Source organism: Salminus brasiliensis, chromosome 2 (assembly GCF_030463535.1).
Source record: "Salminus brasiliensis chromosome 2, fSalBra1.hap2, whole genome shotgun sequence".
Taxonomy (NCBI): Eukaryota; Metazoa; Chordata; class Actinopteri; order Characiformes; family Bryconidae; genus Salminus; species Salminus brasiliensis.
Genome location: NC_132879.1, coordinates 14,715,998 through 14,739,317, shown reverse-complemented (window position 1 = coordinate 14,739,317; position 23,320 = coordinate 14,715,998). Strand labels below are relative to the sequence as shown.

Below are 23,320 nucleotides of genomic sequence, written 5' to 3'. Positions count from 1 at the left end.
TGCTGGAATTTGTAAACCTCAGTGTCACTGCTGGACTGAAAACAGTTTATCAACCACAAATACCCACCTAAAAGCGTGGGCAGCATCCCGTGACTACTGATGAAGGACTAGAGAATGACCAACACAAACTGTGCAGCAAGTTGAGCTTCTGCCTCTGACTTTACATCCACAAGGTGGACCAACTAGGTAGGACTGTCTAATAGAGTGGACAGTGAGTGAACACTGTGTTTAAAAACTCCAGCAGCACTGCTGTGTCTGATCCACTCCAGACACACTAACACACAATCACCACAATGTCGGTGTCACTGCAGTGCTGAGAATGACCCACCACCCAAATAATACCTGCTCTAATAAATGCAGCAAAAAAGGCTAGAAGAGCTTATTTTAAACATAAATAAATATTTATGGTCTGTCTCAATATTCCATAAATTCATATGGCAGCCTGACATTATATGTTGGTAATTAAAATAGTTTGTAATCTGTTATACGCAGCGTCTCTATTACTGATTTTTAAATGCTCAAAATATGTTTCCATATAGAAACAAAGTTACGAACTAAAGGTCTAACCTTCGTATTGAATGGCCAAATCCATCAGGTACAGTCCTGTATTCAAAGAAGGAAAAAGCATGTCAATATATTCTTTATCTTTGGACAAAGCACCAACGCCACCAGGCTTTCGGGGGCCACCGATAGGTGCATCCTCTGTGTGACGCAAGCGTGACATGACTAACTGGTTCGAAGCAGTGCTGTGATTTAACTTATTAACGTACAGTTGAAAACCAACACACCCCAACACAACTCCTCATTCACTGTGCTCTCCATTGAAATGAATAGGATGTGGCGTGGCAAAGTGGCAAGTGGACACTGTAGCTGTACATTTGAAGAGTGTGCTGCAAGAATTCTCTGACATATAGAGAAGTTGTTACAAAATGCTTACCATTAGAGACACGGACAGATCATGCACTGTGCTGAAATGTCAGTCAGACAAAGGAGAATGAATAAACATGCAGAGTTCAGATATATACGACACTTGTGCAAATGTCTCAAAGATATGAGGTTTGGCGTATAAGCTATGTCAGAGAGGGTGCGTCTCTTTCTGAAAGAAACTGTTACACCTGTAACCTCCAAAAAGACATTTGTTCCCTGCCATGCGTATGAATGGTTCTTTACAAAAAGCTGGACCTCAGAGAGGCTGGATGGATTAGTGAGCTATTACATCTTTTATTTATGAACCTTGAGGTCTCACAGGTGCTAAATTCCAACCGAACCTAGGGCTGCACTTTCATTAATGTCTTCATGTTCTTGTACTCGACTAGGCACAAGAGCTGCAAATGAATGACTGTTGGGGGGGAAAAAATGCAGGTAAGACTACAAGTGCATTTCCTTTGTGCAGCTTAAGCAATTCCCAGGTGGTGTTAAGTGGTTGCTGTGGGGTTGCTAGGCAGTTGCTAGGCTGTTCCAAGCGGTTGCTAAACAGTTGCTATGTGGTTGAAAGGTGGTTGCTGTGCTGTTGCAAGCAGTTTCTCTGTGGATGCTAAGCAGTTACTATGATTTCACTGGCAGTGTCTATGCAGTGGCTAGTGACCCTGTGGCACAGGAAATTTGCGTAAATACACTGTATCAGGTATATCCATAATATTAGGATTAATTTGAATTATTAAGATTATTATTAACTAGTGTGCTTTTTCATTGTGGTTAGTGATGCATATAGTAGGTAGTCACTTATTTAGTTTAATCAAATAATTGCAACATTCCTTGTAAACTTTTAGTATTGCCCACATAAACTAATAGTTTATCAACACTTTGAAAGACGTCACAGATGTCAACATAGATCTTAAGGAAAGTTCAAGTTGGCCAGATGTTCTGTTCATTGGTAGGGGTGTAAGAAGATGTCATGACTGTCACACCTGTCCCCGCCCTATAGCCATACCTAAATAGGTGAGGGTAGCCTTCGCAAACTCACATTTAACCGGGTTTATTGTAAGGTTAGCTTTGACCAGACACAACATAATTCTTTTAACACTCAAATGTAGAAGAAGCATTTCCCAACCCAAAGCTCATAACCCTGTAAAACTATAGTCCAAAATGTTTACTGAATGAAACTTCTTGAGCTCTCGTTAAAGGAACCTGCCAATGGCTTGCACACTAATTGGGCAAAGTATATCGTTTTGCAACACTGCACTGATTCTTAAACGCACAGTACTGATTTTTAATCAGTAGTTTACATGCAAAGATTAGTAAGAGCCAGTGATTCATTTAGTGTTGTGATTAAACCCACAAAGCCCGCAGCTCTGATTACATACAAAGTAAACTTTACTTTTGCTCAGATTTTATACATATATATATTTTTTTTTAATAAAATTTGATGTAAAATCTCACCTTGCTTTCAGTACCACACTGTATCACAATAAATTGAATCGGAACCCCTGTATTATGATACACATTGTATCGACAGGTTCTTGTCAATACATAACCCCAGTCATTGGACACCTCATATTAATAGCCCAGCAGAAACAAGCAGCTTTGTGTATTATGGTTAACTGGCTTGTAGTCTCATTCCACAAGTTGAGCGTCTGAGTCTGAGACTATATGTCAAACCCATATCTTGGAGACATTTGCACAAGTGTCATTTATCTAAAACTCTGCATGTTCGTTTATTTTTCTGTATCAGGCTGACATTTCAGCACAGCAGATGATCTGTCCATGTCTTTACTTTCAAAACAACATTTCAATATGTCAGAGAGTTCTTACACCATACTATACTTCAGATTCACAGTTTAGCAAGCATGGCTTGGGTGGCTTAGAATGATACTGTATCTGTCGCTCTCAAAGCTGGCCACAACTACTAAGAATTCATCAGGTCCTTTCTGATTGGCTGTAGGTGTGTGTGCTTGTCTGTGTGCCATTTTATTATCAGTCCGTGGGTAAACAAACTTTTCCAAGCTCTGTGTTGCCTGCTCTGTGATTATGACGGGTCTTTTGGAGATGGATGTAGATGTAGTTGCTGAACTGAGCAAAATACTACAAATCTTTTTTTTGAGTATTTTATAAAAATCAATAATTATCAGCATCTTTCTGTTGTTCTGCAGCAGACAGGGGGTGGGAGGTAAGGTGCTAGTGTACCACACACTCACCACTCACACCTAGGGGCAATTTAGCGTAGCCAATACACCTACCACATGTGTTTTTGGGGGGCGTGTATAAAACAGAGCACCCGGCGGAAACCTACACACACACACAGGGAGTACACACCGAACTCCTGGCAAACAGATACTGAAGCAAGGACCAAACCCACAATTTTAGACACCTGTCACCGTGTCACCCTTCTGTATAGGATACATATACACTAAAAGTATTGGGACACTCGGCTCAATGCTGGGAGATTTTACACCCCTCTAGCTCACGTCTGGCATTAGGCATGGTGCCAATAGGTAATGTTTATCTGCTTCCGAGGGTCCTATTCTATTGGTAATACTTCTCTACAGGGACTGGACTGAAGCTGTGTGTCTGTGTATTTGCACATCTGTGTCAGCAATGGGTGTATTTTAAAGTAGCAGAAGGCATTCATTAGAATGGGTGTTCACAAGTATTTGAACATGCAGTGTATGTGTCCACCCTCTGTACTTTTTCCTTAAGTCTTTCCCGAGTGCAGTTAAAGAAATGATGCATCCTCAAAGAGAGCTTTCCAGGTCACCGGTTGAATAACTGAGGAGAGATGAATCGAGGAGGCGTCAGTTAGAGATATGAGATCCACCGTACATGGCTAAAATACATACAGTGCTGTGAAAAAGCATTTGCCCTAGGGTTGGGCAATATAGTCATAGCATATTTAAAGACATTTCACAATACCCAGTGTTGTGGTATTTATGTCATGTGGACAAAATTCACCAACTGCAATAGCTGCGGATTTAAATACTATCAAATACTACCCAAATTCTCTCCCACACGAAGTGCAGTGATTTTTGTTAGTTTATTTTTAACTCCATCCAATTAAACAGGACTAATTAATAAACAGGACCTATGAAACATGTAGTTGGTCAGTGTTCTTTGAGTACTGATGACATCAATGATATAATCATACAAGCATATTGTGTATCACAATAACAAATCGTATCATGAAATATTGTCAGTTTTTTCTTTTTTTGAAGATTTGTCATGTTTAAATGTTTTAGATCATCCAACTAATGTTAACTCCTAACGTCTTGGTTTCCTCCTTGCCTGACCTGGCCGTTTTAGCCAGCTCTTTGGATCTCAACATGGTGATAACACTCACTTTACCAGAGCAAATCTGCAGCGAATGTGGGGCACCTGGTTTAAAATTTAGGCATTTAAAGTAGTAATAATTGTGGGGGTGTCCTGACCTTTCCCTTCTGACAAAGTATTATTTTATTAATTACATTTTACTAGTGATTTTAAAAGACATTGATTGGATTTAATTTGTTTAGTTCTAATGCCTCCAAATATTGTGTAAATTAAACGTTTTCATGACTGTAGATGTGAAACAAAGGTCTGGAAAGGGTTACAAAGCCATCACTAAGGCTCTAGGGCGTCCATTTGTGGATAATGACTCACAGTGAGAGCCATTACCCACAAATGGAGAAGACTTGGAACAGTTGTGAACCTTCCGAAGAGTGGCTGGCCTACCAACATTTCACCCAGTCTGCAGTGACAACTCATCCAGGGGAACACAGAAGTACAAAAAAGTGTAAACAGAAAGATCATTTAAATAGATACGCTGTGGGTTTACTCACGTTGTCTTTATCTTATATTACAGTTAGTTGAATGATCTGAAACACCATGTGATAAACATGAAAAAATATAAGCAATTAGGATAATTATATACCTTTTCACAGCACATTACAAATGTCTTTCAGGCTCTTACTGTGAGGCAGTGCAACATGCCTGTGATTCATTTGGTTCAGTAATCAAAGCATTGTAATTGCTTAGTCAAAATGATGATAATCTGAACAGAGAGAATTCCGATATGATATACAGTTGGTTAGTTTGCATCTTGGTCAAATGTTCACTTCCTGTCAAAGTAGGCTCTCTAACTCTCTGGGACTAACTGGCCTGTGAATCTGGACCTGTGTCAGGCTGTTGGATTTAAGTTCTCAGGTTCTTTTCCCGTGAGGCCACCACGGTCGTGCTGATTGACAAAGACAAGCCCTGTTTAGTAGCTTTTCCATCTGGTTGGATTCTTAAGTGCAGTGCCCTCCTTTGTGCTGATGGAGTGGATATAAAGGTTTAACTTAGTTTTTTTTAGGGTGTTATTGATGTGCAATCAGAAGTTCCTGGTGGAATTATTGTTGGTCCTTGCGGTGGCTGCAGTTTATAGATTTGTCCCCGCTAGGGATGGATTCTGTTTGTGTTCTTAAAGTTGGTAGATCATCTGAAGTCAATGTGATTATATGTAACTAATAAAAGAAATGGTGGTAAGGTGGAAAGGTGGTAAAACTATTTTTGTTTGTTATTATTTGTGTTGCTACTCCTGTGGGGATTTAGAACTATTTATAAGCACAAGGAAGTAAAATAATTAAATAAATAAATAAATGAAGCCCATGTTTATTTGGTGTGATGCTTTTGTAGTGCCAGACTTGGACACATATCTAACAAGCCGTTAGAGCATGGTATTAGCTATGCTGTTGGCTTATTTTTTTATTCAAGTGCTATGTGCTGGTGGACTTGTGTACTCTTAATTTATTGAAGTGCACTTTGTATGGATGTATCCTGTAGAGCCGACTGGCAGCATAAAGTGGTGTATTATAACAGGAGTAGACCATGGCTTAGGCAGTGCAAACCGATTTCTAACATGTGAGTAGGGGTTAATTCAGGAAAACGTGGGACTTGATTTTTGGCTGAAATATATTATTCATTCATTTTGCCTTGGTTATTTTTACTCTTTTACTGAATTCTGTGGAGACGCTTTCTCCTGTGTTAATTTACAACTTGAGTGTACAAGGCTGGCAAAGGCCTACAAGGACATACGTATTTGTGCCGTGACATAAGTTTGCTTCACTACGCCACCTCAATGTATTTGAAATAAAGCCTGTCATGAATCAACATGTGATAGAAGTAAAACCTTTTAACCCTTCAAGGGGTTTCATAATATATATATATATATATATATATATATATATATATATATATATATATATATATATATATATACAGTGAAGTGCCATTCTACCACTTTTGCAGCATTTAACCAAATCTATCAGCAGTCACATCCTCAATAAACACCCAGAGGCCCAGTTTCAGTGGCATCCATACATGCCTATGTAACAGTAACAGTGCCTCCACCATTCATGAAGATGTCTCTTGACAGTAGACTTTGACATTGAATGACAATGACTAGATTAGTTTTTTCCCCCACCACAGAAAGAATTCTGCATTCATCTACTTAATGCTAATCATACCCTATAAGACTTTAAAAATAATATTGTTTAAAACACTCTCACACTTGACTCACATCTGAAGACAAGCTGTCTTTACTCACAGAGTAAAGTACATAGCCACAGACTATGATTTAGCAAAGACTGAGAATCTGCCTTGCTGCTTCCTGTTTGGTGCTGAAGAGAGCTCACATATCAGTTATTCACATTGTCCACGGCACAGTTTGCATGAGCTAAACAGTCGAGATGTCGGAAGCGTGCCGCCACTCTAGCAAGACTCGCATGATTTTATTCCGACATTGGAAATTCGTCTGCGACAGTGAAATTGCTTTAAACGTCATTTGGCATAAGACCAGCATTAGTTGGACCACATATTAGGAGCTCCCATGAATAGCTACCAAATGCAAATTCAACACTTTGAATCAATTCCAGAAGCTAAATTACAAGCATTGTGCGCAGTCCAAATACTTTTGTACATGACCGTAAACAATGATTGGCCAGAGTTATTTTAAAAAGTGGGCAAGTGATAAGTAGGCTGTGTTGCAAGGTCAGGCTTGGTGTAAATGCCTCTGGAATGTGGATGAGGGTGAAATTGTTCTGACAATAAAAAAGGATTAGGGATAATGTGCTTTAAAATTCCACTGGTCTTTTCGGTATGCCTTCTACGTTCCTCTCTACCTTCTGCATTCTATATTTATTAAAGGCTGCTGGAGTTATTTTAAAGCGTCTGTTTTTGATGCCCATGCCTGTGTTCCTACTTCAGCTGCCTATTTTTACTGTCTCTCACGTCTCAGACAGAACGATCTGTAGAACCTGACCTCAGTCGAATCCGTTTTCAGCTGCCTCGGGCCACATTCACATGTTTTGCAGAGACCATTACGATAGTGAAACAATAGCCCAATTTAGCTGGCACTTATTTTTTCCTTTTTGGCTACTGTTGTTTTTCGTTTGTAGAAGGGTGAGCAGTGTCTTTCATCACAAAAGACTTTGTTGACCCTCAAGGGCAGTGGGGAAATGAGAAAAGATGTAGATGGGAAAAGATGCCACCCTTACCAATCAATAGGACTGTTTGGTAGTCTATGCTTGTCTGTCAGAGGAGCCTGCTATCTCTGTCCTGTGCTAAACAACAGACACACACTGAATATTGAGAGTTTTGTAGGGTGTGATTCTTTCCCACAAGTGATCTCAACAACAGCAGGGTCCGATCAATATATTGGTGGATCAGTAATGTCAACTGGTATTGAGGGTCTGGTGTTTGTCTAAATCCTACTGGTTTTAATGGCTTGTTTTACACTGTAACACTGTCTGGTGTAAGTAGAGTCATTTAGGGATGGAAAAAGTAATAACCAAGAAAACAAACACAAGAAAATGGACCACTGAAGCACTACTGAAGTGTGAGTATGGTCTGGAATTTGAGTATTGCTGAAATTAGCCGGATTTCTGGAGATCATTATCGCACCCAGGTTTGGATCATTATTCGATCCTGATACATTTCGTCCTATGTACATTCTTCTTCTGAGCATTACTGGATTACTTGATTTTCAATATAGTTAATGAGTTGAAAAAATTATTTTGCTACATGCAAGCTAGCACTACAGCACATTGAACTGACCAAAAACATCAAAACATAAGCGGCAACCGTATCTTAATCGCCAAAACAAAACTGAAGCTGTTAAGTAGCTTGTGTTGTTATACAATATTGTTTTATAGGTTTTGTAGTCGGATTGTGACAGCAGTTCAGTGAGCAGGAGTGTTAGCATGCTAATAGCTAACACTGCTGTAGCATTAGTCTCATTTCGGCTCATCAGTGACCTCCGAATTCTGAGTATTTAGCGATATTTGGGAGAACACTGCACACAAGGCACAAATTAAAGGTAGAGCGATCGATCAGCTATGTATCACTATCGGACGATTTTCAGACCAGTCATCGATTCATACAGTGATAATTCAGCCAATCATATCATCCATATTTTGAAAGTGGTTCTTCCTTCTTCGTTCAACCATTAAATGGCAATATGGACCTCTCACGTGGCTGCAGAGCTCCAAGTCTTTATTTATTTATTTATTTATTTATTATTTATCATATCAGAACATTACATTGGAATGAACTCGGCCAACTTGGTAGGACTGTCTAATAGAGTGGACAGTGAGCGGACACAGTGTTTAAAAACTACAGCAGCACTGCTGTGTCTGATCCACCCGTACCAACACAACACACTCCATTCTCCACCATCACCATGTCCATGTCCCTGCCATGCTAAGAATGAACCACCACCCAAATAATACTTGCTCTGTGGTGGTTCTGTGGGTTCCTAACCATTGAAGAACGGTGTAAAAGGAGGCTAACAAAGTATGCAGAGAAACAGATTGACTACAGTCTGCAATTATAGAACTACAAAATGCTTATATATGGTAAGTGGAGCTAATAAAACTGTCCAAATTAATTCCAAACAAGTGGGGATCATAATAATATTTGGCAATTTAGTAGTTTAGTGTTAAAGAGGAATTCTACATTTTTTTCCACTTTTTTTGCATTGAGATGTGAACAGAGCTATTCAGTGTTTGTGTCAAATAGGTCAAATAGAAATCTTTGATATTCTTTACCGTGGTGGGGTTAGAACATAGAAATAGCCATTTTATTCACTCTCCCAAATGACCAGTGAAAGTGTCTTCTGCATTTCATATATAATGCTAATAAAGATAAAATAGTGGTAAATCTTCAGACACCACTGTGAACAACTCAATGACTTTATTTACATTTGAACTATTTAATTATACAGACATTTTGGAAAAGTCCCTAATTCACAGTAATTAATCAGATTTTGTGTATCTCTAAACACCTGTATTTGTCCTATTGGTCAGGGACATCCACTATGCTTTGTAATCAGTACTGTCTGGGGTCTCCTTCTGCATACAATTTGTATTTACTCACAACAGAGGACCATTCATGTGCAATAATCCTCAGCACCAGTTTAGAGTGAGAGGATGGAGCAGCACCTCTGGTCATTTCCACTTCTCCAGTCTAATTGGCCTCCCACTGTTTATTTGCAAAGGTGGACCAATTGAATAATGGAGCGGTGACCGTCCTAATGGCCCCTGAGTCGCAACACCTGCGAAGCTGAGCCGCGGACGTGGTCGGAGTGTTTTGAACGGGTAAGTCAATGGCGCTGGATTGCTTCTTGTTATTCAAAGCAATGCCATGCTTTATTTAAGCCTGTTTCATATGGTCGTACAGTGCCCCCTTTTCCATGACTTAGTTCTCATGCCAGTCACATTCTTTTTAGTGTCTAATTTCACACAGTGGAAATAATAAGCCTTGCTGGTGTGACAAGTCAATCTGTGTAATTCTGTGTGAGGTGCTGAGGTTTCGGCATACAATCAGGCTGATATTATTATTTTTTTCTCCACAGCTTTGTTAAAGCACATTTATATGCAGATGAAGACATTTAGCTGGTATTAAATCATAGCCACTGATTCACTGGAAGGTTCAAGTGGTGTAGCTACCGATCTGCTTCCATAAAAGTCTTAGTTTTGTATCTCTTGTTGGAATTGAACCATGTGTAAGGTGTTTGTTTAAGCAGGGAATGGTAAGGGAGATGGACAGTGTAGAAGTCCCCTAAAGACTAAGTGTAGCAAGGTTCAAAGACTCATAGTCCAACAGCCAGAAGCTGACGTTCACACAGATTGAAGACATGTAATGTGTGTGTGCTGTTACTATTTTTAGTAGTGCCATCTGAAATGCTGGTTTTAGACCTAACTCTTTGATCGAGCTATATTTTGCTAACTAAATTGTCTTACTACCCAACCTGATTCTATTTATCATTTGTAAATCATGCTTTTCTAATTATCACAGTTAACAGGTCTCCGCACCTTGTCCTTAAAATGTTTTAATTCCTTTTATTTTACAATGGGAACTTAACTTAAAATATGGTCAAAATAGAGCGTTCATTCTTTTAGTTTCTTAACCTTATTCTTTGCTGCAGAGGGCGATAGTCATCAAGAACTTCCACAGAGAAATTGCTGTGTGCTGGCGTAGACCACAGGAATTGGTTATTGATTGGCTGTGATGTGGCTTGGGCAATCCCCCCCAGATGTCTCTAGGTGTTCCTCTGTGTAAGGGGAATCAGCTAGGGGATTTATCCGTTGGCCAGAATTCAGAATCCAATCCAAGGTGCTTTTGACAGCCTGTGTACAGTATTCCATTCTTCAGTGCCAGTCCATCTAGTCTGGATAAATTTAGACAACGTCTCCTGTAAGATTCAAGATTTTCTTTTAAAGATACAGTCATATCTATTGCTCTTTCAGTTTGTATTCTTTTCCTCAGGAACTAGTAGTTAGCCAGATTAATTGGTGATGTGAAATAGCCTGAAGTTGTGAACGTCACTAATTATGATTATAATTGTCTTGTATTGTATTCTGTGGCAAATACATTATTGATCTTGAGAAGCTCAAATGTTTTACATTTACATTCTGTGCACTAATAACATGCTCATGTTCTCTTATTCTTGTATTCTTTGTTAAACTAACCGTTGTAGTGTTGGTACTTCTCATATTGGGTTAACCGATGACACAACCCTCTTAACATTTTGCTTTATTGCCAGGCGGTTATGTATTATATACTACTGAAGATGCTCTGATTCTGGATTACATTATTGACAATATTTTTGCAGGCCATGACACAATCATGGGTCATGGGTCAATCATATTGTTGGCCAGCTGATATATCAGTAAAAGCCTAATGTGCATAGTATCTGATTTCATAATACGGGCATATGTTAACTCTGCAAGTGTTATTAAAATAAAGTGATATTAAAAACTAGGACTGTTTTATTCTGCATGAATGCAGGCAATTTAAACACCCTTTTCCTGTTTCATGTTTATGTGGCTTTCCTAAACGGAGTACTGGATTAAAACTCATTCTCTTAGTTGCTGAGAAAACATCATCATTGGGTCTGTGTCTCAATGAGACAATACAGTAATGATGATTCATCAGATTGTATCCATTTAAAGACCGTATGCTGCTGGGTTTGTCTTTAGTGGTGCTCGGGAGTGATTCGGTGGTTTGTTGCTCATTTGTGGCTGTTGTCACTTAGCTTATATTACATTACTTTAACATTTAACCTCCGAATTGCCCCAGAAGAGTAACATCAGCAGCCTTACAAAGTAGACTCTCTTTGAGCCTAATCTTCATAGAGTGTAATGTTCACCATTAAAGCTACATATTGTTCCTTTCTGAAGAAAAAAACAGGAAGCCTGTTGTCTTGAATCTGGATCTAGTCCCTAGTTTTGATGTAAATTTTGAAAAGGAGCACCTGGTGTTGTTAAATTATTAAAAGAATTATACTTTTTTAAACAGTATCCTACTTTTAAACTTGTCTCACTTAATGAATGTGGTATATCAAGGATTTAAAGTCCACCATATTTGTAAGCTACATGCAGACATTACTATTGAACATTAAGGTTGGCTTTTGTTTCTGAAATCTTACCTGTGATTAACAGCCAGTCCAACATCATACACTCATTAACATTACATATATCTCCCAGACAATAAATAAGTGTGTGGGTTAGTCACTGGAGGAAAAGGGTATTGTACTGCTGAGGATTTCTGAAAGCAGGGGGCATGAAGCTTTTTTGATGACAAAAAAGCTTATTTTCCCCACACTGGCCTACGCTGTGCAGACGTATACAGCTTGATCTGGATTAAAGCACAGGTTTTGAGTGAAGAGGGGACGGACCCAATAATAGAACCGCCTTGATTTTATCAATAAGCTCCCATCAAAGCGCTTGAAGGACACCGTTCTTTACACAGCTTGAGGATACACTCCTGGTTGTACTGTGAGATGCAGATGGATATGGCTGGCCTCTGATACCCCAACAGCTGCTCTGCTCCCTTCCTCACTCTTTTTAGAGGATTTATTTTGGCAGGTCTCCAGTTTGCCTGACTGTTTTCTCTTGGAGACTCTTGTGATTGATGATGAATATTTAATTTTGATAATAAATGCACAAAACAAAGAACAAAAAAATAAATAAAATAGAAACAAACATAAATTGCTCTCACAGCTCTAAGAGTCTTCCATAGTTTTTCCATAGTCATAGGCAATTACAGTTGTTTGGTTGTTATAGTTGTTAGGAAGTGCTCAAAAATTAGGTACCACAGTGGGGGCTGTACAACAAACATAAAAATGAGATTTTTTTTCCCCAATAAATTTTGTGATAATTTATTTTAATTATAGTATAGTTAATGTGCCTCGTTTACACAGGGTTTGTGCAGTATTGTGATTTTTGTATTGATATGAGCTGCTGTTGTACAGGTTGTAAGTATGCAGCCTTTAAAAAGAGGTTAAGATAGATGGATAGATAGATGGATGGATGGATGGATGAATGGATAGATAGGTAGATAGATAGGTAGATGGAACGATAGATAGATAGATAGATAAAAAGGTAGATAGATAGATAGATAGATAGATAAAAAGGTAGAAAGATAGATCGATAGGTAGATAGATAGGTAGATACTTAATACAATGATAATAACATTTTAAAAATAGGTAGATACGTAATACAATGATAATAACAATTAAAAACTAAATAAAAAAACAGAGCAGTAATAAAGAACAAGAATGAAAAATAGAGGAGCAAGAGGAGTGGGTTCAGTCTAGAACCATGACAACCTAAAGAACATGTAAATGCATAACTGATTCTTTGCCTGGTTATGTGGTTCTTTATAAGCAAGTAAATCTTATAACAGTTTTAAAACCTATTCTGTTTATCACCATTTTTACGCAAGCAACAAACTAAAGTTATGCATCCAAGTACTAAATAGGACCAGTTTGTTTAGAGTTTGGTGCATATACTGTTCTTTACAACAACAAATAAGCTGCGTGCCTTATCAGTAACTAAAACTAAATCTCAGCTCAACCATATTTGCACATGTGTGGCTCTCATTCACTGTATCGAGCACTTAAGACACTAGCTGCCACTCATCTGTGATGAAATTATCCGTTATGGTAACACAGATCATATGTTTCAGCTATCCCACCCATTTTCTTCAGCAGTTCAATACCTTTTTTTTTTTGGTTTTGGTTTTGTTGAAGAGTTTAGGGGGATCCCTGTGTCTGTTCAAATTTTCCTGAGACTAGATGCTATAACTCCAAAGTGCTCAACATGGTGTGAAAGCCCTGGTTCTGAAAGACTAAATATGGATGCAGTTCCTTGACAATAAAAGTTGTAATAGTTTGTAACTCGCTAAGCGTTTAGCGTTGCTTGCTCCATGGTCCTTTGGTTGGCAGCAACAACAACAAAAATACTCCCGGTTGTAGTTGTTGCCAACCAGAGTCAAAGTGCTTCCATGCACTAGCCTTTAATCCATCTTGTGCCTCTGTTATGAGCATGCCACAGACTGTCCGGCGCTGCACTCACGCACTTGCGAGTTGTATCCCATCAACAGTACGCTGAGAAAACTACATTTAAAAGTTTTGACATTTGTGTCCCATCCCTAATCAATATTCAGTATGTGACCTCAGTTGGGGGTGAAATGCAGTTTGCACATGCAGTTTAACAAGTGCATTGTAACATTGGGCGAATAGTGGAGTGGTCACCTTACTGACTTGTGTTTAGTAGAGTCTAAACTTAGAGGTATCTTTGAATTATTAGTCTATTCAAACTAGCTAAGGCTTTTCTTGGGTAAATAGCAAAGCACTTTTGTAAGTCGCTCTGGATAAGAGGGTCTGCTAAATGCCTTAAATTTAAGTGTAAATGTAACTTTCATATAAAAAAAAAGCTCTGGCTCTAGCTGGTGGGCTAATTTTAGCTTTTTGCAGCTTGGTTACTTGCAGGGGGTTCCCCGTCTGTGGCATGTTTAGCTCTAGTCTGATGTAGTCCAGTTTGTTTTCGAGGGAGCGAATGGTGGAGAGGAGAAATGGGAAAACAAAGCACTCTGCAAGGGATTTAGCCTAACACAGATACCCACTCCATTTGGCAGACACTTCCACAGGAAAAGCTGTTTTCACTACACCTGAAATGTGTAGCATCATTTTTTCATGACTAGCAGAGTCTGATTTATGGTGTTTGTGCATGCCAGTCTCAGTAAATGGACAAAAAGTATCAAAAACATCATATTCTCCCAAAGTGGCCACTGCGTTTTACCGTGTCGCAGCTTTAATGAGCTTTGGGTTTTGAAATGGATGCAGCTCTGTTTCGGTTTTGCAGAACTTTTTTTTGTCAGGTCCATGTATCAAACTCTCATGATTCAGCTATGCCAGGGAACATGCAGTTTTCCATTCTAGGGCACCTTCTAATGAAGCACCATGCAGCTCTATGCAAAGTCTCTTACAGCTTGTCAATCTGTAAATACTGATTATTTAATTGTTCTATTAAAACAAAGATAGAAAAAGGCAAAAAAGCAGACCATTAGGAAAGCAAATGCAGTGTACCTAATAATTCTGTAACGTTTGGGGCAGAACATTGTTCTATCTTTAAGAGTACTTTTACATTGTTTGTAGCTTGGGGACCTGTGGACCTGCACTGTGCTCTTTTTACATGACACTGTCTTATAAAACACAGCTACAAGTGATCTTGTAAAGAGCATACTCTGTATAGATGGTTGATATACTGAGCCATCACTCATTCTCAGTGCTGTTTAAAGTATTGCCTAATAATTTATGTACCACTGCACACAGTGCGCATACTCAGACATTGGTGTTTTCTCCTGCAAATGCAGGAGCTGCACATAAAAAAACACACAATTCTCACTGAAAGCAGAAATCTCTGCCAAGATAAATGAAGAGCAGGTCATTAAAAGCCTAGGACCCTTTTTGGGTTTTTTTTTAGGCTGTTGAGTGCGCAGCTAACCTGTGTCTCCATCTCAATATTTAGGAAATAAATATTGCACAGCATTGAGCAATGTTTGTATCGTTTTTTTTTTTTTTTTCCCCTTAGTGCTTTCTCCCTGTTTAAGAAGAGAAGTCTGAAGTAAAGCAGAAGTCTGGAGGCAGTGGATCAGAGGTTAGGGAATGAAATGGACTTGGGACTTGGGACTTGGGATTGAAACGTTGCAGTTTTGTCTATATATTGGCTCTCCAATATATTTGGCTCTCAAACTTTGAGCGATGGAATGAATGGGAAACTTGCTAAAAGATGAGGTCCTGGAAAAGCCATTTGGCTGCTTTCCATTTCCATCTATGCTCCTGAGTCCAACATGCATGTTCTTGTTTTATTGCTTTGGGATCAAGGATTCACATCCTGTTATTATGCCAGTGGTACCTTCTCTCATTGACTTAAGGGGAGCCAAGGACATTTGATCCAGCAGAGTTGTGCACAGACTGTAAATACCAGTTCGCTGGTTCACAAGGACACAAATGAAGCCTGGTCACTGTGGGAATAGGCTAAATGAGCATCTGAATAACCACCGAAATGTGATGTTTAAACAGTGGCAACAAATGGCAATTACTTTAATTTCCCCTAATTACTAATAATTCCACAAAGCCCCTCGCAGTGCATCGCAAATAAATAGACAGGGATTATGTTCTGCAAACATGGCAAGGACACATTACCTGTTGCTGGTTGGTGCTGGTAAGGCTAATTGGCTCCTGAAAGAAGTACTTCCAGTTCCAGAGCAGAGAGAAATGGCTACATAGCAAAGTTATGAAATGTTTGCATCAGGTATCACTGTGAATACACTTCACACACAGGCAGCTCTCCATCATGAGACGTCTGACTCGCTTAGGTTTCATATATAATTGGTATTTCAGAATGTAGAAACTTCTTATATCATGTGGAAAGTTGAGAACTGTTCTTCTCAGGGACTTCATGGAGAAATGTGGGCAAAAAAATAAATAAATAACAAAAACTAGCAAACATACTCTAGCACCAGCCAGCAGTGCGCAATTGACCTGCTCGAAGAACATTTAGAAGTGTGCGTGGCATTTGGAGTTGTGGTGAATTTTGTGGAAATAAGTGATTGTCTGTTGAATTAATTAGTATTTTTTTTTTTTATTGAATGGTGTATTTCCCCACTGCGGGACTAATAAAGGATTATCTTATCTTAGAGTCCTGAGTGCTGCTTGGAAGGACAAAAATAAATGGAGTCTTGCTAAATGAAGTAATTTACAATGCTTGTGGGTAAGAACATTAAGAGGTCAGAGTAGCTTGGTTGGAACCATGACATGAGTCTTTCTGTGGCATTTTTTTTTTAAAGCAGTTTTCTAAATGTTTCTTTCCTGACTGTCACTAGTAAAGGTCAAATAAAAGATTCCACATCATGCTGAGTACTTTCACTGGCTCAGTACTTTCATTAGGGGTCTCATTTAATGTCTGACTGCGTCTACAGTAAAGTAGTGCAATACCAAACAGACAATAAAACCTGTATGTGCTTTGGAGATGTTATCCCAACTACACCTGACATGAACAGTTTATATTACTGTGATTGGTAGAGTGGTAATGTGAGAGCCACAAAACCACAATTACTAATTGAAAAAAGGTTTCTAATTGTGGAATTTACAAATTTAGTTACACTTTAGCATTCTCTATAATGTCTGTGATACTTTTGGGTCATCTTGATTTGGGGAAGATCTACACCCAGACCACCACCTGAACTTTCCTGCAGGTCCTTTGTTGCCATATGGGAGAGTTCGCGTTGCCTTTCCGCTCAGGATACGAGCAGTTATATCTGAGAGTTTGCTTTCAAATCTTGTCTTAACTTTCACAGATTACCTTGATTGCTAGGAGGAGCCCATCATTTAGAGTTGGCTCTAGGTTGGAAAAGTCTTTATTTATTATTTATTTTGCTCAGGAGTTCTCATCAGCTGACTCCAATTCCTAATGGCACTTCTTGACCTGTCTGATTAGTCTTAACAAGTCAGATAAGATCTAACAAGCTAATTTAGTACAAATATACAAACCCATTAATGTTTAAGCAAAAAAGATATGTCTGAACACATTGCCACAACAAATCTGAGCATTTGAGGCATGGACACCACAAGACCTCTGAAGACATCCTGCATCAAGACGTTAGCAGCAGATCCTTTAAGTCCTGTAAGTTTTGAGGTGTGCCCACCATAAATCACATCAGTGAGCTTTAGGTGGTCATGACCCTGTCATTAGTTCACCAGTTGTCCTTTTTTGGACCACTTTGTTTTCAGATGCTCTGACCCAGCCTAGCAATCACAATGTGGCCCTGGTCAGAGTGGCTCACGTTCTTATGCTTGGACATTTTTCCTGCTTTTAACTCAACACTTCAAGAACCAATTGTAAACTGCTGTGTAATATATTAACCCTTGGACCGATGCCACTTGATATGAAGATAATCAGTGGTTTTCACAGTCCTTGGTGCTAATGATATGGCAGATCTGTGTATTTACACTAGTGAGTGCGGCCGTAGTAAAACGATATACTGTTAAAGTGATATATTGTTCAAATTCCAAATCTAAATATTTAAGAAAAACATATGTCATTTCTATATGAGTGTATATGGTGTAGAAAGGTTTTTAAAAGTGTAATTGTAATTGTCTTTGGTGGTGTGCAGTCTTATTGAGCTCTTTAGTCACAGTGCAGAGTGAGTCTGTATGGGGGGAAGGTGTGATATGATTTGTCCATAGAGATGCATAGTGATAAGCGTTGAAGTGAGATGTGTGAGTGATGGGGTACAGACTCCTATACCTGTGCTAGTAGCGGTTAAGCAGCCTGTTGGCCTGGGGGCAGAAGCTGTCAGGGAACTGGCTGGTTTTAGATGTTATGCTTCTATACCTCCTGCTGCTCAGCAGCTGTGAGAAATCCAAGTCACTGTCTGTGTGGCAGTGTAGGCAGTATAGGTCATTTGTAAAGCATTGCTACCATGCAAAAATCTTGCATCTCCAGAATGGCAACTATACAGGAGAAGATGAAAACCGTTTCAGTGAACATTTCCTGAATTACATTTCTAATGTAATTAAAATTGTAAAAATGTAGAATGTAGAATGTAAAAAGTCAAGTCAAGTCAAGTCAAGTCAAGTCGGTTTTATTGTCATTTCAGCTACATACAGAGTACACAGTAAAACAAAACAATGTTCCTCCAGGACCATGGTGCAACATAGACAGTGCATACAAAACACAAGTGCAACACAACACAACACAAGTGTGGACAGACAACAGAACACTGTACAGACAGAGCATAATAAATAATTGGGGGTAGTGTGCAAATAAAGCAGCATGTAATAAATATTGAGTCGAGTGAGGTAGTAAGGTCATTAGTGCAAATGCTTTGTGCAAAAATGCTTCCCATTTTATCTAGAGAGAGAGAGAGAGAGAGAGAGAGAGAGAGAGAGAGAGAGAAGACAGAAGACAGAAGACGTCTGATGGCTTGGGGGAAGAAGCTATTGCAGAGTCTGGTCGTGTTGGACCGGATGCTGCGGTACCTTCTTCCTGATGGCAGGAGGGAGAACAGTGTATGTAAAGGGTGGGTGGAGTCATCCACAATGCTGGTTGCTTTGCGGATGCAGCGGGCGGTGTAAATGTCCATGACTGAGGGGAGAGAGACTCAGATAATCCTCTCAGCTGTCCTCACAATGCGTTGGAGGGTCTTGCGGTCAGAGGCTGTGCAGGTCCCAAACCAGGCAGTGATGCAGCTGCTTAGGATGCTCTCTATGGTCCCTCTATAGAAGAGGGTGAGGATGGGTGGAGGGAGACGGGCCTTTCTCTCCCTCCTGCTGTCATAATGTTCTTAGTGTCAAACAGTGGTATGAAGCTCCTTTTGAGAAGATAAAGTGACTACTCCAATGTCACAAGCTAAAATGACAGAAGAAAAAGTTAACTAAAGCGATCCTTTACGAAATCAAATTTCTTCTGAAGTGTGTGACTTTCTGGTGCTTGATCTGACTAGCCACAGGTGCCAGAGTGCCCCAAAGTGGTTAAACTGGAATTATATTTTTCTCTGACCTTCAAGCAGTATCCTTATCCCATGTAAGGCTGTTAAACACCACTGCCCTTTTCAAAGCCGCTGTGATTTGAGGAAGGGAGACAGAATTCCCCAAATCACACCATGTAGCAGTTAAGACTTAAGAGCCTTGCTAAAAGTCACATGTAGGGCAGAAGCATTAGCACTTGTTGTCGAGTACTAAGTGAATATCCATTAGTCAGTGTCCTGTATCGTTGCGTGGGTGCTTTTCTTTTCTCTGAGAGAGAATTACTGCAAGGCTGTCACATATTTCCCTGTTTTCACAAGCTGTTAAAAGAGAATAGCTTTCAAATCCAGGACCAATTAGTTCTGTTTAGAATGAATGACTTTTGTCTTAGGATGCTTATAGGTTCCTGGTTGGTCTGAGGTCAGCATGTGTTAAAAGCAAACAAAGCTAATTAAACCAAATTCCCAAGTCTGTGACATGCACTCCCTTGTGCATGTTCTGTGTGAGAAAGTGCCTAGCCATAAATCTGTAAATCCTTATTTTCACTGAACAAAAAAGGATGATGTTCTTCAAATAGCAATCACCATTACCCTTTACTTTGAACCTGTTTAAAACTGGACATGACATAACAGGAACGGGAATGGGTTTTTAAATTTACATCTCAAGGAAATTGAATTTGGGCTAAAATAAACCCAGTGGATGTTTTAGGCAAATGTAAATGATCTTCGGTAATTTGTTCAAAGGAGGTCACAAACATCACACAATGTGGGGTATGCTGTTGAAGTTTTTGATTACTTACAAAAATACCCTTTCAGATTGGCCAGCCAATTTTCCGCAAAGACAATTAACTAAATGGGTGCCTCTGATGGCTGAATATATGGTCAGAAAGTGACAGTCTTGCAGTCTCGATCAAGTTAATTCAACACAATTTTTTATTCTAAGGTCAAAAGTTGGATAGGTCTGCTCCCAGAACCGATTCTTGGCTTGTTTGTGGGAAATGCTCATTTTCACTAGGGATGCACCGATCCGATATTAGTATCAGATATTGGTCCTGATATTAACAAATTAGCTGGATCGGGTATTGGGTAATTAGGGCGATCCATGGAACCTATGCTTTCACTTTAATTTGTTGGTGTGAGACTGCACTAAATAAAAAAAAGCTGTAGTGTACTGTAGAAAACGCTCCATACAGTGTGCACTAAATAAAGTTTGACCACCATGCATATGCACAGATTACTGATGCAACCCAGACACATTTGAACAGAGAAGAACAAGAGACAACCAGTGAAATTATGACCTGAATCTACACCTCAGCCTAAACTTGACCTACTTAATTCTAATCTGAACATAGGCTAAACTTAATCTAACCCATAACTTAATCCCTAACCTAAACCTCTTTGTGAATCGTAAGATATGTATGAATATAATTGTGCAAATATTACACATTTCTTGGGGTGCACTTTGTAAGATCAGAGATATTTTTGGTATTTATGGTGTGCTTTAGTAGGAAAAGCCCAAAACCTTTCAGGAATCAACCCCAACCACCCCCCCCCCTCCCCCGGACCTGAGTTCACCAGTCTTCTGTAATCTGGATATGACTTATCCACATTAAAAATTAAATCTGATTGCACAAATCATTTCAGGAGGTGTGAGACCCATTTTATCTAGACCTTATACAAGTTAACATGCTGCGTTTCTTCAAGCCTTCTGAACAAACTAAACCCCTCCCATTATCGTGATGATGCCTTCATCTGCTGTTCTGAATAAATGACTACCAGTAACACCTAACAGAGGCATCGCTGTTCCTTCAGGTCAACTCTGATGTCCTGAAGTTCCAAAAACAACTCTGGACAATAAAGAAACTAAAAACTGCAGAATCTCCAACATCTCCAACACAAAGCCGTCTCTTCCACTATGGCAGGTGATGGAGGTGGTATAAATGGTTTCGTCTGATTTTGCACAGAATATGTGCAAACACGCTTTCTATGTGCGAAATAAAAATCGCATCTCATCTGGTCACACTGGGGAAAAGTGTAAATAGAATCCACCCAAAGTCCAGTATCCAGATACACCCTGGACATAAACGCATAAAAACAAGGTGTTCACAAGCCTACAGGAAGAAGCTCGTCCCCTGCTGCCCGCTGCCTACTTTATGTGCTTTAAATCAGTAATCAGCATGCTGCATCTTCACTGGATCCCTTGGTCTGTTTCAATTAGAGCACCTTTGATTGTATTTTCAGCAGACGGAGGCTTGCCAAGGGGATTACCAATAAACTTGTCAAAGGCCAAACAAGTTTGTTTACTGAGATTAACTCCAGCCCTCTCTCTGAGCTGCAATTCAACTGAGCCGTTCCGAAACTGTATCATGGTTCATAGGAGTCACGGGGATCAGATGGCATTAAGCAGCGTGTCAAGCCACAAGCTACGGGGAAAGGAATAAAGCTGACAAGTGCCCAAGTGCAAGGTATTAGTAACATGCCCCTCCACCAGCTCCAAATTGTTATCTTCTTTGCACTTCACGTAGCACACCCCACACTCTTGGAGCACCTGTTTGTAGGGCTCATAAGCAGGCTCTTTGGCAGGCATGTTGAATGGGCTTGTGTTTAATTTTAATTCCATTACCTGACCATTAGCTTAGTTAGGAGTACTGTGCAGACTCTGAATGGTGGGCCTTGTCCACATGGAGTTCGTCGTTGTTAGATTCTGTATCAGCAGATTTGAAGGGCATTTGTTATTTCCCTATTTATTTTAATGTCAAACTGCAAAATATCTCCTTTTTTTACAAGTTCAAATATACAGTACCATCTGATAAAGGTTTAGATGCTGCACTTTTGAAAGAATTTCAGTAAGCTGCAAGTGAGGATTGATTCATATAAAATTACTGTTACTTCAAATGTGTGGTCATAATAGAAGTATTGCCATTGTCATATATAGAGATGGTCCAGTCATATTTTGTGTTGTGCTAGTGGTCTTTGCTAGATCTGCTCTTCTGATACTCTTCTGAGTTAAGTGGTGTATTCTCAGGATGTATCAGGTTAGTGGTGTTTGAAGTCTCTATGCTACAAACGTCCAGACTGACGACAGGTTTTCTTTTGGCACAGGCACCAAAATCCAGTTCCGGGTTTCTGAAGTCTCGTGTGAGGTCCATATTGAGCAAGAAACTGTTACACTTCCATTTGATCTCAGGATGAGCAGCTCTCATTTCGCCATATGTCTTTCTTGTGGCACAATGTTAACGGCTCATCTCATAACGGCTGTGTCCACATGCTCAGTTCACGTTACAGACAAGTGTCCCTGTCTGTACCTTTCCACTGCATTGAGATTTAAGATTGAATCACTACTTTAAAAAGCAGCAGCGGCTGTACAAATTTCAGACTGGCAATTAATCCATATGTATGCCGAACTGTAGGGGGTGATCTGTACAGATCAGTGAGCAACTGCGATCTGTTAGACCAATACTGGTAATTATGTACTTGTGCATGAGCTTTTGTTATTGCCAGTGATTACTGTAGTTTTTAATGGTTAAATTATCTTCAGCAGATCCTTTAATTGATAGGCTAATCGTTTTTTAATAAGTAAACCTAAAGTAAACCAAAGCCAGTTTATATGCAAAATGTTAGGTCCCTGCTGCCATTTTTTCTCTTTTAGTAGTTAAGCGAGTAGATGATGAACTGATCTAAAGTTAAAAATAGAACTAAATACAACTAGAAGCCTTTTGCAGGGATGAATGGGTAAAAAACCCTCCCCCAAATAAGAATTGAGAGACTCTTAGCTGGTGCAAAGAGCATTTACGAGCTGTGATACTTGCCAAAGGGGTTGCTACTAAGTACTGAACATTCAGGGTGTCCATATGTTTACTTCAGGCCCTTCTGTAAAAACAAATGATGAAATAAAAAGCAATCTTGCTTAAAATATTAAAGAAATGTCATTTTTAACTTTTTCCCTTTTGGAAATCAAGTCATCTTGTATTTGTTTAGCTGTTCACCAAAACTGATATTTGGACCATATATATATTGTATCCACATTTTTGCATTCCACTGTTTCCTTAAAACCTTA

General features: G+C 39.3%; 1 protein-coding gene across 7 annotated transcripts in view; it reads left to right on the top strand.

Annotated features, from left to right (window-relative positions):
- The window catches only part of enox2 (ecto-NOX disulfide-thiol exchanger 2), a 278,033-nt gene that overhangs the window by 8,187 nt on the left and 246,526 nt on the right, over nucleotides 1-23,320 (top strand). For 5 of the 7 annotated variants that reach the window (XM_072668268.1, XM_072668266.1, XM_072668267.1 and 2 more), the window contains exon 2: nucleotides 9,446-9,545. The exons of the other annotated variants lie outside the window; for them this stretch is intronic. The gene's annotated coding sequence lies outside the window, so the exon portion shown is untranslated. The remainder of the gene's footprint in view (nucleotides 1-9,445; nucleotides 9,546-23,320) is intronic. 7 annotated transcript variants of the gene reach the window in all.